Below are 15,296 nucleotides of genomic sequence, written 5' to 3' on the forward strand. Positions count from 1 at the left end.
GGGCCATCAGATGCCGGTACCCTCAACCAACTGAAGGCTCTAATGAGACATATGCAAGTCCAGATCTAAATCTAATGAGCCCTGCACTAGCTTGATTTCCTCAGGGGTGATACACTTTCCCCAGTGACAGAGAACCTCTGTATAGGATGCTCACTGGTGATGTTGGAGGTCAGCCCCTCTGGGGTCCTTCATGGCATGATCTGGACCATTTTGGGGGCTGGAATACTTGCTCCAAAAAAGGCTGCGATGATTCCTGGAGCAGCCTTCTGTTCTCAAATAATTCTTTTTGTTTGTTTATCTATCCCAGTAAGACATCCTTTAGGGCTCTTTAGTGTTTGAAAGAAGTATTTGTTCTGCTTTTTTTCTTATCTGTTGTTTGCTTGTAAGTGCCTGTGTTGGAGTGAAGTGCTACTGGAGCACTGCTAATTGCTTTGCTTCAGGCTTGTCTTTCTCCTGCTACCCTGGTGGCCACATGATTGAGTTCTTATCCACAGTGATCCCTCCTTCCCATCACCTGGGACTGCATATTGTGCCAGGGTTTATGGTGGCTTTTCCCTTTTGATTTGTACCTGGAGAGTCCTGAAGCAGAGCCTGCAGCTTCCCAGCTTTCTGCTGATGGTGTGAGCTCAAGGCCCCCTGGAATTAAAGTCAGTGGGAGATGGATTCTTTCATTGAGACCCTCCCATCCTCCTCTTAAGCCCCTCCCTGAGGGACTCTGTTTTCATCCTTAGAAGTTCATCAGTGGTCCAAGAATCACTTCCCTTTTTAAGGTCTCATTTAGTCCCCTGCTATCTAAAAAAGGACTTAGGCCCGTCTGGGTCTTCCTTAAGGTTCCTGAGTGTGATCAGGTTAATCCAGGGTTTCGCATAATCCAGGGCCTGGGGCCTAAAGCTTTATTGGAATACAGCCCAATCCATTCTTGTGCCCAGTGTCTGTGGTTGGTTTTGTTCTGCAGAAGCAGACTGCAGTAGTTGCAGCAGAGACTGTCTGTGTCCCACGGAGCCAAAAATATTTACTCTCTGACCTTTTAAGAAAAAGTCTGCTGGTCCCTGGACTAATGGAAAGGGAAACCATCTGAGATAAAATGACAGTGGTGATGATGCCTAGTGGAACTGTTCTTCACAGATAGCTCATTGCCACTTTAGAGGAACGTTTGCTGTTTAAACCCAAAGGAGTGATTCAGTCAATGAACACAAATAATAACTGGGGAGTGGTCATGCCATTCATGGCCTGCTGTAATTGCTGGTTGGGAGTTGGTCGCTTGGTTATGAGGTATGTGAGGGGTTCTCAAAGTCTGATCTCTGGATCATCAGTGTCTCCTGAAATCCTGCTAGAAGTGTAGGCTCTCAGGCCCTGCTCCAGAACAACTAAATCAGAAACTCTGGGGGTGAGGCCATCAATCTGTACTTTAATAAGTCCTCCAGGTGATTCAGAAGGATGCTAACATTTTAGAACCACAGATGTACTTTTAAAGGGTTTGGTAAACTTTGCAGAGTGAGGTAAGTAAAAAGTGGCACATTCTGTTCCACATTGAACCAGCCTTGATGACATAAAAGGAAGAAGGAGGAAGAAAAGCACTGGGGTAGAGTTCTTGTTCTTTTCTGGTGCCGAAGTAGCTAAAATGTGATACCCACCATGCTATAGCAGTGTGCACACAGAACCAGGTCCCCAAGGTCTAGATGGCATCTGGAGAGAGAAATAAAACGGTGAAGTTAACCACGGGGAAATGGTTCAAGCGAAGATTCCTCTCTATAAACTGTTCTTCATGATCTTTCAGGCTTTCTACTTGAGAGTAATTATGATCTGCAAATGGTCTTTGAGCAGTAGGTTCAGCAGTAGATATAATGATGATGGTTCCACATTATATAAAGAAATCATAAGATGAAAATGAAGCTTAAACATTAATTTATCTAAGCAAATCCAGCTAGTCAAGTGACAGAATTGGGGTACAACTCCAGGGCTGTCTGTCAACAGAGGTGACTCTTCTATAGCACATGCTTGTCCAGGATGGAGGCAAGGGAAGGTTCTTCAAGACCTTGGCAATGACACCTGTTAGAAGTGCTTCTGCTGAGCTGTCCTGTATTTATCTAGCTGGGTTTGGACTTTGTGGATCTCTGACTGACTATGAAGTGATTAGAAGGCCCAGTGTCTGGCAATAAGGATGACAGGTCTTCAGGAGTACAATGTGCTCTACATAACCTTGGGCAGGGTGGGGTTAGGGGTGCCCTGCTAGATTCTCCGTGCTTTGGGGACCCTTGGGCATGTGGAAGCCTGGGGAAAATCATTTCATTGCATCTTAGCTTGAATGTACACATATGGACCACAGACGCTCCAGGACTAAGTCCAGTTCCCCCAGGGAGACTTTTGGGGAGGGTGAGGTTTGGCAAAACATTTTTTAAAAAGTCAGTATTCCTGTTATTTTTCTAAAACAAATTGCTGAGGCTATCCCTTGACATAATGTTCTTGGGGCTATACAAACAATACATAATGATCGCACGTAGCAGGCATGAGTTTAAGAATACAAATGGAGGAAGCATCTCAGTGAATTGTGGACTCCTGGAGGACTCTTTGTATCCCAGTGCATGCTGCAGTGCCTTGAACACAGAAGGTGCTCAGAATATGTTCAGAGAATGATAAATCTGTCCAGAGACGTTAATTATTATAGTCATGCCAGGAAGCGATTCCTAAGCACAGGAGTCTATTTTCAAGGCTATTATTTTTTTATACACATGTCAAGGTCCTATACTATTATGAAAGACGTTAATGAATGGGTACGCTACAGATGTTGACAGGGTCTTAGTCTCTTGCCTATAATCCATCACCTTGTAAACAAGTCTGTTTTCCTCTCTTACTGCTCCACTGTGGCCAGGTCACAGCAACCTTAGAAATGCAGGTTGCTTTTGCCATTTGATGGGTGTCTTCCCTTTGACAATGAGGTCTTCTTCCCACGCCCTCCAGCCCAGATGCCCTCACAGGGCAGCGGGAGGCAGACAGTGGCCAGGGGTCGAGGGAGAGTTACCCTGCCTGAGCCCGTAGCCTAGACCTGGCCACCCCCAGTCCAGGACCAAAGCCCAGACATAAGAACACTCTATATTAGGCTCTTTTTGAGGCTGTACTGTGGCTGTGCGTGGGAATGTGGAGGAGAATGATGAAGAGGCTTACAGGAGAAAGAGAGATGCAATCTTAAACTCTGCTGGACACAGAGAACTTTGGAAAGAGTCCAAGTCAGTTTGGTGTAGATTGGGTCGCTGCATCTGCTAAAATAATTTCAGTGAAAATCCAAATCTGAAGAAAACAGATATAAGTAGAAGTGAATCCAAATGAGGTATTGATCGTACTTCCCACTCACCTCTCTTCTGGTGATGAATCACCCTCATCTCAAATTGCAGCCCCGTTTTGATGAGGAGAACTTTATTTCTTGACCACGAAGGCTAACACCAGGGTCTTCTCCATTGTGTGACAGGGGTGGGCATTTCAGTGATCGGGATGGGGGAGCTGAGGGCAGGGCAGTGAACATCTTGCAGAGCCCCACATGGCGGGCAGCGATGGGGGCCTCTGTGAGGACAGCTGGCCTTCCATGAGCAGTCATGGCTCCAGGAGCATCTCAGCAGAGTGACCACGTGGGACTGGAAAAGGGGGTGGGGCCGGGGCTGGGACCCATGGGGGAGACACTGTCGCTGCCTAGCAACCACTGTCAGGCCTTTCTCCCCTGCCCCCGAAGTCTTGCTTGATGATGCAGTGAACAAACCGAGACCCCCTTGGAGCTATAGACGTTGCACTGTGACCAACCTAAGCTAATTGTGGTTACTTCAATTTCCTCTTCCAGTGACTGATTTAGCTGTGGGCATGGAATATCATCCTGGCCAAAGAGACGAAAGGGGAAATCCTCTGGAGGCCCCTGGGAAAGATTTTCCTGTGTGGTTTTATCTTTTTAAGGAAGAGGGTTATCACTGCAGGAGAAGAGGTTTTCTCTCTCAGAAGTTGTTGTATGAGGAGGTGGGTCCTGCATCCAAGACTGTCATTTTTGTGACTGTATGAGCTTCCTGTGGCTGCTGTAACAAATGACCACAAACTTGGAGGCTAAAAACAACAGAACTTGATTCTCTCGCAGTTAAGAAGGCCAGAAGTCCAAAATCAGTATCACTGGATTAAAGTCAAGCCCCTGAAGGCTTCAAGGGAGGATTCTTGACTCTTCCAGGTTCCCATGGCCACCAGCATTCCCATGCTAAGGGCTATATCACTGCAAGCTCCACAGCCATCTTTCTCTGCTCTGCCTTTACATCTTCTTCTTTTCCATGTGTTGTCAAATCACCCTTTGCCTTCCTTTTATAAGGATACATGTGAGTCTGTTTAGGGTCCACATGGATTGTCCAGGGTAATCTCCCCATGTCTAAATACCTAGTCATATTCATAAAGACTATCTTGCACTATATAGAGTAATAACCCCAGGTTTCAAGGCTTAGGATGTGAATTTGGGGAGAAGGAGACATTTTTCAGTTTGCCACAGTGACTCTGAGGTAGAAACAAAAACATAAAAAAAAAAAAAAATGTAGAAGTCTCTCTGGAAGCCTAATGCCACTGTTTTTGAGTTAAACAACCTGGAATATATTTCCTAGTGGACTTCAGGGGTCACACAGCTGAGGAACCATCTGATATCAAAGATGTCCCCCAGGGTCTTAGGGGCATCTGGGTCATCTGTACAGGACTGAGCACCATTCAGGGGCCGGTGCACGACCTCAGAGAGCTCAGCCTCCTCTACCCAGCGTCCCACCGCGCCCGCCAGGCTGCTACCCTGGCCGTCTGGCACCCCCGAGGAGACTGTGGTCTGGCTGGAGCAGACTGTCCCATGCCAGACTTGTATGTGACCACCTGGTGCTGGTCAGATCAGAGGAGCCAGGTGACATCCAGACTCCTCCCAGACTTCCTGGACGGCCCCCTCCTCCGGCAGGAGTCCTTGCTGATCCACAAAGCCGGCTCACAGCTCCAGTGCATGCCCTGGCCCTCACCTGCCGAACCGCTGACCAACACCAGGCTCCTCTGAGGAGAGCTGGGCGTGAGAGTGGCCGCACTGTGTGTCTTGATGAGACCCCCTCAGTCTCAAGGTGTCACTCTGGCCACAGCATGGCATGTCAGTTGCAGGTGGGGGCCACGCAGCCTGGGGGGGCAGCTCTGCCTGGGGCAGACGTGGGCAGGGTCTGCCCCAGGCTCAAGCCCTTTGCATCCTTCTTTTTATAGCCAGTCATTTACTCTTATTTTTAAAACCATGGTTTATGAGGTATCTTGCTACCTGAACTTGAAAATACTTGGATGGAAAAAAAAAAAATGAGATAACTTCTTGCCAATTCCTTAAAGTATCCAGGGGGAGAGTAAGGGAAGGGGTTTACACTTTTGAAGTGGGTTGATTCTAGCATATAAACAGGTAAGAACCAAGCAGTTTCTCAAAGCTGGCACTGTTGGTATTTCGGACCGCACAGTTCTTTGTTGTGAGTGACTATCCTGGATGCTATAAGATGTTTAGCAGCATCCCTGGCTTTTAGAATCCTGCCCCAATTGTGAATATGTTGAATGAGTGTTAGGAGCCTGGCAGAAAATCCTAGAGATAACAGTTCATCAATTTAAAAAAAAACCTGTGATGAACTGAGTCATGGCATGGAATGGAAAAGGACGTATCTAACGCAGTGACTGAAGTGACTGCTAAGTGTCAGATGTGGAATATGAAGTAGAGAAAGGATTTGCTGATTTTCCTCTTTGAGGGATGCGCTGAGTGATGTCCGGGAAGTGGGTAAATCTAAGTGAGCTTCAAAGAGTTCCTCCTGTACATTTTAAATTCTGCGTTTAGATGATACAACAGCATTCGGCCATATTTTGTTTATTAGGAGAATTATTTCTTAGTGGTACACCCTATAATGGTACATCTAACATGCAATGCTTTCTTAGATTCAATAAAATCAGCCTCAAGGGGGTTTTAATGACATGACAAGATGAATCAAATGAAATTATTCTTATTCAATAAAAAAGCAATATCTTATGATTCAGGCATAGAATTTAAGAACTTGGAGGGAATCCTGATTTCTAATATTCTTAGTTATTATTTGGCAAAGATGTTTACCCTCTGAATGACTCTCTTTCTTTTCTCCTTTCTCAAAGTTTTTATATTTTAGTTACCTCTGAATATTGGGATTCCATTGCTATCATTAGTAAGAAGGGAACCAATAATATTGGCAGGGTCTTATATGTTTACAAGGTCTAATCTTAGTGCTGAAGCCTCAGTTGTCCTGCTGGCTGTGGTTCTCTAATAGGGCTTCTAAACCACATGCCGCGAACCCGTTCTGGTAGAAGCAAACGTTCATCTCTCCAGCCACATTGGAAGATGGCTTCTGGCCACGCAGAGCCCTTATCTTCACTGCAGTGTTATACGAACATTAACCTTTTCTAGGCACATCAGAGACATCGCTTTTCCTACAAAGGTCCGTCTAGTCAAAGCTATGGTTTTTCCAGTCATCGTGTATGGATGTGAGCTGGACCATAAAGAAAGCTGAGCCTGAAGAATTGATGCTTTCGAACTGTGGTGCTGGAGAAGACTCTTGAGAGTCTCTTGAACAGCAAGGAGATCAAATCAATCAATCACAAAGGAAATAAATCCTGAGTGTTCATTGGAAGGACTATGCTGAAGTTCCAATACTTTAACCACCAGATACGAAGAGCGACTCATTGGACAAGACCCAGATTCTGGGAAAGATTGAGGGCATGAGGAGAAGGGGGTGACAGAGGATGAGATGGTTGGATGGTATCATCGATGGATCACCTCCATAGACATGAGTTTGTGCAAACTCTGGGAGATAGTGAAGGACAGGGAAGCCTGGTGTGCTGCAGTATGTGGGGGTCACAAAGAGTCGGACATGACTTAGTGACTGAATAACAATAACAAGGTACATTCTAATGTGGACGGGATGCTGGTGGCTTCTCTGAAAGAATATGAGTAGGTAAAATGAAGGATCCCTTTGTCTCCAAGGTCCTGCCACCAATTTCCCAGGTTATGTCCAAAAGTTTGCCAGTAAGAGTCCATACCATTGCTACACTGGTCCAGGAGGATTTGTCTCCACATTTGCAAATCTAAGGAAGTTAGATAAGAATTTATATGTCCTACCAGATTGGAAGGAGGAACTTCAGTATGAAGCATTGGAAATATTGAAACCAGCATCAGTTCTACAAAAGGGGTCCTCAAAATGGAGTCTTCTTTCAATGTCACCGAAAACTTGTTAGAAAGGCAAAATTTTGGGCCCCAGTTCAGATCTTTGAATCAGACACTCTGAGATGAGCCCCCTTCTTCTACCCTTTAAGAAGCTACCCAGATGATTCTCATGCTTGTTTAGCTTTGAGCACTACTGATACATAGTTTCCAAAACGTAGCAGATAACAGGAAGAAACACACACACACACACACACCTATTGGTTTCTAACCCAAAAGACCCTGGATTCTGGGTCCCAGAGGAGAGACCATATTTCTACTGTCTTTTTGTGCGACTTTGGGTAAATGACTTAGCTTTATTGGGTCTTTTTTTTTTTTTTCAGTTTAAAGGTTAGGCATGGGATTAGATTTTCTTCTTCCTTATTTTATTCATTGCCCCATATTTTTAAGTTGCATTAAGTACTGTAGCATCTTTTACAGAACCATGGAGGTGGGGGTATGAGTGGGAGTTGCCAGGTTTTCAGGGCCCCTTCAGGGTGCTGAGGAAGGGAGGAACCATCTTCTGTCCACATTGTGCAGCAGTTCGCCCAAACAGGACTTTTTGTGCTTGATGGGTAAGAGGTGACTGAGAAAGGGATGTGGGCTTAGACTTCATTACCAGTCTTCGGTTCCTAATTCTGGTCTTGATATTAACTCTGACTGTGATGTCAGGCAAGTCTTAGCAATTCTCTGGATCTCAGTTCTTTTACCTGGGATATAAGAAATCAAGTAAGCAAAGAGAGCTTTATGTTCCTAGAACAAGGGTCAGAGAGCAGGTAGCCAGTAAATGCTCCACTTTCTTTCCCTTTCAATTCAAATATTCCATTCTTTGGGATTCTCAAGTGTTAAAGATTGCTCTGCAGACGCTGAGTCTTGATTACAGCATTATTGTTCAGGTTCCTAACGTTAACTCCCAAAGGAAACACTTGTTGACAGCAGTCAGTGATCTTGCTGGCTCATGTTAACTTCTCCAAGGAAGCCTGATTACCCACCTTCAGTGACAGTTGCTCAGTCGTGTCTGACTCTTTGCAACCCCACCAGGCTCCTCCATCTATGGAAATCTTCAGGCAAGAATGCTGGAGTGGGTAACCATCCCCTTCTCCAGGGGATCTTCCCAAGCCAGGGATTGAACCCAGGTCTCCTACGTTGCAGGCAGATTCTTTACCAACTGAGACACCAGGGAAGTCCATCTTCCACCGAGTATTTATTGAGAACTATAGGCATTTTTGACAACTTATTGCTTATAAGTTATTACAAGTGCTTATTACTTAGAAGCAGCTTCAGGGTCTCCCATAACTCTGGGCTTCTTCTCTAAAGCTGTTGGCCAAACTTCATGGCAAACAACCCTTGTTTAAATGGGGCAACATGGATGTGTGAATATCCATACATGTCTTGTTTTAGTTAAAATTGTTCTACCAGTGAGAGATTAGATGCAATTTCTTATTGATATTTATATATTATATATTCACGTAATGATATTTTAATGGAATCTTACACTTTTTAATATCAGTGATATGCCAGATGCTTTTCAGTAGGTTAATCTATTTAATTCTTACAATTCTTCAAGTTGGTAAAATAGGTGTTATTGCCTCCATTGAAGACAAGAAAACTAAGACTCAGTTTGAGTAACTTTCCAAAGGTCACTCAGTATGTGATGAAACCAGGATATGAACCCAAATACTTTCCTTTCCAGGGTCAGTGCTTTTTGTACAGAAGCAAAGATCCTCTAAAACTCATGTTTGCCAGGTAAATGGCTTTAGTGTTTGCATAAGGATTTCTCTGATTGAGGAAGGTGCTGAGAAGGTATTAAAATTCAAGTTTAATCAATCAACCAATTAGTATTTATTGAATGCCTGCTGGGTGCAAGGATTATACTTGGGGCTATGGGGGATAAACAAAAACAACAACAGAAAGATGAAACTGATAATAGTGTCGTGGAGGAAGAGAAATATACATGCATACAGATCGACCTGGGAGGCGTCAGAGAGCAGGAGCGGGAAAGACAGGCCAAGATGGCATGAAACCAGGGCTACCCAGGTCCCCTGCAACTGGGCTGGTCAGGAAAGGTTATTTCTGAATTGGTATATATATCAGATTTTACTCTGTTTCTGGTATTATATTGTTGAATTTCTGCAGCAGCCCTGTTCCCATTTTAGAGTTGGTAAACCAAGTACCAGATAGATGAATTAAACCTCGCCCATGCGTACAATTGGCAAGAAGTAGGCCTGCCAGTGCAGGAGATGCAAGTTAGATCCCTGGGTTGGGAAGATCCCCTGAAATAGGAAATGGCAACCCACTCCAGTATTCTTGTCTGGAAAATTCCACGGACAGAGGAGCCTGGTGGGTTACAAATCCATGGGGTCATAGAGTCAGACACGACTGAGCACACACATGAACACTGGCATGGGAACCACACTTGGGCCTTTGAGTCCATGGCTAGTCTTTCTTCTACATCATTTATTAGAACTCTAGAAAAAGCTTGTTAACATTTATGGTTTCCCCAAAGTAGACTTGGAATCATCTAAATGCCAAGAAATGGGGGTTTAAAGACCAGATTTCGTTTACTCATTCAGAATTTCAAAGAGTTGCATAAAGAAAGAGCAGTGTTTCTTTGAAGGAATTTTTTTTTTTTTTTTTTTTTTGGTTTAAGGTTTTTTGTGTGTTTTAAGCAGTCATGCTGGTGTTTGTTCAGGTATGTGCTAAAGATTCAAATATTAGTGACTTTCCTAGTGGTCCAGTGGTTAAGACTCTGTGTTCCCAGTACAGTGGGCCTGGGTTCAATCCCTGGTCCGGGAACTAAGATCCCACGCAATGCATGGTGTAGCCAAAAAAAAAGAAAGATTAAATTAAAAGAGCAGCTTAGAACTTTGTACAGCTCTGTAGAGAGACTCCCACCCTCTACTTCTCAAACCTTTGTTTATTGTTTAGTCTCTTAAGTCGTGTCTGACTCTTTTGTGACCCCCATGGATTATACCTCACCAGGCTCCTCTTTCCCTGGGTTTCCCCAGGCAAAAATACACAAGTGGATGGCCATTTTCCTCCTCCAGGGGATTGTCCAGATCAGGGATCAGGTCGCCTGCATTGGCAGGCAGAGTCTTTTATCACTGAGCCACCAGGGAATCCACACACCAAACTGCCTTCTTTGATAGAGGATGCCCAGAGTCTTGGACAGTGAGGCTGGGCTGACGAGGGGTTAAACCTGATTGGGGGTGGGGAGGAGGCTACCGAAGGGTAAGGGTCCGCACAGAGCTAAGAGCAACACCTTCTACTGGGGCGTCACCTGTGAAGCCAGGCGGAGGAGCAATTTTTAAACATTTCTGGAAATGCAGGCAGCTGCCCTCTAGCCTGTCCCTGAGGTGGTGCCGGGACCCTGGGAGCGGCGTCCGTCTCATGACTTAACCTCGGTGGTAACGTTGCCGGGGGTTAGCCCACCGGGCTTGGATGGGAGGCAGAAAACCGGACGGAGCGCGTGAGGCTCCCCCACCACATGCAAAGCAAATGTCAGCACCACCCTGAAGAGCCAGGCAGCCCCGAAGGGAGGCAGGGGCACACACTGTTTGTTCAAGGAGAAAACGGGAATTTCCAAGAGGTAATTCCAAGTGCTTGTTTGTATTCTGGTTTGTTGATAAAGAACATTTTTAAATATGAAGGCTTTCAGGAAAGAAGAATGCAAGTTTTTTTTCTAATATATATTTTTATTACAGTCATCTAAAAATTATATATGCTGATAGGGAGAAAAAAAGGAAACAGGAATAAATAGAAATTTGATTGCTAGGGTTAAAAAAAAAGCTTCTTTTGAAGCAGGAACTTAGTATCTTGGATAAGAATGTCCAATATATTATCAAAGAGTAATCTAAGTATAATAAGATCCTTATTGCTCATGTACTTCTAGATAATGGAGCAGAAATTACCTTCCATGGTAAGCATAGGAATGGTCCCAGTTTGAAAAGTCTAAATGTATTATTAAAATGTCCTTTCAGGATCAAACAAATTAAAAATTCTGTAATACCCACCACAAAGATATATGTGTATCTAACACTCAATAAATATTTATTGATAAGTCAATCTTTTTTTCAGAGGCTCTTGTTAGAATCCTAATCTTTTGGATTCTCATATCTGTATGCTTAGTCTGGTGTTAATTTTATTCTAAACAGCAGGGAACCGTTAATATATACTGTAACTTAATTACTAGAAATACCCCATTACAGTGTCCTCTGGCGGCAGTGTTATAAATGGACATAATGTAATGTGTATAATTAACAAATATGAAGACTGCAAAACGGGCCAGCTAAGAATCAGTTTTTCCCAAAGAATCACGGATAGTGCAAAGTTCTGCTGGCTGTTCTCACTGTAAAATCTGTGTGTGTCCCTACTTCCTACTTTTGATCCCATTCTGGCTTGTTAGCTTAGATATCATGAAAGTTCTCCAACCTACACCCCCAAGGTATTTTGACACCAAATATTTTATATATTTATATAAAAATATTGGCTGGGAACTTATATCTCCTCTGTATCCGTCATCTTAAGGGTGGAGATATTAAATCTCATAAGAAGGCAACCAACTAAAAATAATTCAAGGAGTTAAATTTTAGATCCAGGAAAAACAAAACAAAACAGAACTAGTTATTATCAAAACCAGCCAAGCCTCCACCTGATGGGTGTGAAATCTGAGGCCAGAGACAGTCAGTGACTTGTTCAAGCTCAGCCGGCCAGTCACAGGCTTGTGGTGACCACCCTGGACTCCTTAAGGTCATCAGATCAGTGCTTCCCCTGCCAGGCAGTGTTTCCCAGTGGTTCTTCCCATCACGGGCTCGTGTTGCATGTGCCTCAGTAACTGCTGCTTTCCCTCGGGAACAAAAGGATGAACTGGATGGTTGATCAAGTCCCCTTCCGGCACAGCGTGCTGAGGCCAGCTAGAATGTTTCCGCAAAGCCTATCATTTTCCTCACCGGTAAATGAGCAGTGCCTCCACTTGCAGGCAGGCAGCACAAGGTTATAAGAGAAATAGAACCCACAGTAAACTTTAATCAACATAGAGATATTTAGGTTTGGGTCAACTTGAGTGTGAAGTTAGCATTCTTACAGACACCACGCAAAGGCACCATCCTTTTGGACCTATGCTGAGATTCTCTAAGGACTTTTTGTCTCTTCTTATTGGATCATTCTTCTACCTTCTCCCAGATGGAATAATTTCCATTGCCACTTGGATTTGAGCAGTGTTTTCTTATCATGTGTTCTTCCATTTTCCTGAACCAGAAAAATTGAGAGGGAAAAACAAAACCTGCCAACGTTCAAGGAAAGTAGTGAAGAACGCTGTTAGCAGAGCAGTTTTCCTTTCATTCATGATGATTTCCATTTCTTTATTCTGCATTCTTTGTCCAACCCCTTCAGTATAGCTTGTGCCCTTTATAATAGGTGGCTTCACACAGTCTCCACTTGCCCTTGCACCTTAGCATCAAGCCTTTCTTTAACACAGTCTCCTTACCTGGACTCCAGACCAAAGCTGCCTGCCTACCAGAAACCTTCATCTGAATGCTCCTCATTCTTAGCGCCTCCAACATGAATTTCTCAATCACTCCTTCCCTTTTAATCCAGAATCTATGAAGTTACTCAAGCCACACACATAAGCTTTCATCATCTCACTCTCACCATCACCTCTTGACTCTACTTCCCAAAGAATGCCGCAGATTTCTCTTCCTTTCTCCTCCTATTACAACAATCTTTGTTCATCTTTTCTTTTCTGGAGTCCTGTAACCATCCTATCTGCCCTTCTTGCTTCTAGCATTGCCCTCTGAAGGCCAGCATCCATACTGTTTGAAGTGTCATCTTTCCTAAAACACAAATCCTTTTCTTCCATCCCCATGTTTATAAGCCTTCAATGGCCCTCATTGTGTGTTTTTTTTTTTTTTTTTTTTTTGCTGCATATGTCAAAATTCCTCTCTCTGGTGTGTCTCAGTTTGTTTTGCAACTGATAGAATAGGTGAATTCTTAGCATTACATTACAGATGCAGGGGTTTGTTAATAGACATTTGGTCAGAGAGATGATCTGAGTCCAGGAACATAAGTGTTCTTCTCCATTTTTTTCCTGGCCCTCCTGGTAGAGAAATGTGCTAGGCAGGGCCATGGCTTCAGTCCTGCATGCAGATTTGGGATACCATGCAGATGACTTCAATGAGGCTCTTTTGTGTCTGTCTTTGTTGTGCCTTGTGTGATGAAGTGAATTCTGAACAAACACTTTTGTTCTTTGGTAATCTAATTGACTTTCATTTTAACAGTTGGGCTCATCAGAGCATCAACCCTTTCATTTTAGGCAACGTCAAACTGTCCATATATAATGTACTTTAATGATGAGAGCAGTGTTTGAAACTTAACCTAAAATAAGCAGGTCTCCTATTAGCAAACTTATTAGAATAGTACTAATACATAATTTATATTACTGGCCTTCCTGAAATTCCTCCGGGGCTGCCCACCAGGGCAGTATGCACTGGGAACCAGATCAAAGGGACCTCTGTATCTGCCTCCAGCGTCTCTGTTGCTCTCTCCCTTTATTTTCTAAAGTCGGGTTTGTTGTGGTGTAATTTGTACACAGTAAAACTTCACCGTTACATAGTTCGGTGAGTCACATATTTCCATGTGTTTGGAAGGATGTGCACATTTACCTACCCACTGTAATCGGGAGGGAACATTCCCATTACTCAGAAAAGCTCCTTAGGCTCTGCAGTCCATTCCCTCCCCACACCTGTCAGAGAGAGAAGCAAGGAAATGCATTCTGACAACAGCGTAAATGATCTTGGAAGCAAAGTCTTCCCCAGGCAAGTCTTGAAGGGAGACTGCAGCCTTGCCAGAACCAAAGCAGCTAAGCCGTACCTGGATTCCTGAGCTGTAGAAACTTAGATAACAAACGTGCATTTTTAAAAGCAGCTAAATTTGTGTTACTTTGTTATACTTGTTGCCACAGCAACAGACAACTAATATAGGCTGGTTGTTTCCAGTTTCTGGTGGTTACAAGCAAAGATATTATGTGCATTCACATGTAAGTCTGGGTAGTGACCTGTATTCTTACTTCTTTTGGATAAATACCTAGGAGTGGGACTGCTGAATCATATGATAAGTTTCCTTAACTTTTAAGTAACTGCCAAGCTGTTTTCCAAAGTGTCTGTGCCACTTTATAGCCTCACCAGCAATGTTTAAAGTTCTAGTTGCTCCATATCCACATCAGCAGTTGTGATTGTCTGATTATTTAAACTCTTAGAGTTGAATAATGGCATTTCACTGTGGTTTTAATTTACATTTCTGTAACGAGTAGTGACATTGAGTGTTTTTTGTATGCTTACTTTTCAACCCTTAGCTCTTCATCTGTTCAAGTTGTTCACCCATTAAAAAAAAAAGAAACAACTTGTTTGGTCATTGAATTATGAGAGTTCTTTATGTATATTGGGTATAGTCTTTTAACAGATATGTGTTTTGTAAATATTGTCTCCTGGTCTGTAAGTTGACTTTTAATTTTCCTAAGTGTCTCTCAAATATCAGAAATGTTTAGCTTTAATGAAATAAAACTTAGTAGTTTTATTTTATAAATAATGATTTTATATTACATCTAGGAAACCTATGCCTAATCCAAGGGTGCAAATATTTTCTACTATATTTTATTCTAGCACTTTTACAGCTTTAGGTTTTACTTTTAGATCTATGATCCATTTTGAGTTATTTGTGCAAGGTACAAGGCATGTCTCTAGTTAGAGGTTTGTTTTTTTTTTAATTATGAATGTGCATTGAATTTTGTCAAAACATTTTTCTTCATCTACTGAAATGATACTATGGTTTTCTTCTTTAGTCTGATAATATGGTGAGTTACATTTACTGATTTTTAAAGTTGAATCAGTCTTACATTACCAGAATAAAACCCACTTGGTCATGATGTTATTATCCTTGACATTCCCAGCTTTGATTTAGACTTGGTTAAAGTCAGATCCTCTTTAATTTTGTCTTCCACTGTACAATCTGTCCTCTGGTCTTTCTGATGTGCTTTTAGTTTCCTAACCTGAACTTACTGCCTCACATCTTTGTC

This window comes from Cervus elaphus, chromosome 27 (genome assembly GCF_910594005.1).
Source record: "Cervus elaphus chromosome 27, mCerEla1.1, whole genome shotgun sequence".
Lineage (NCBI taxonomy): Eukaryota > Metazoa > Chordata > Mammalia > Artiodactyla > Cervidae > Cervus > Cervus elaphus.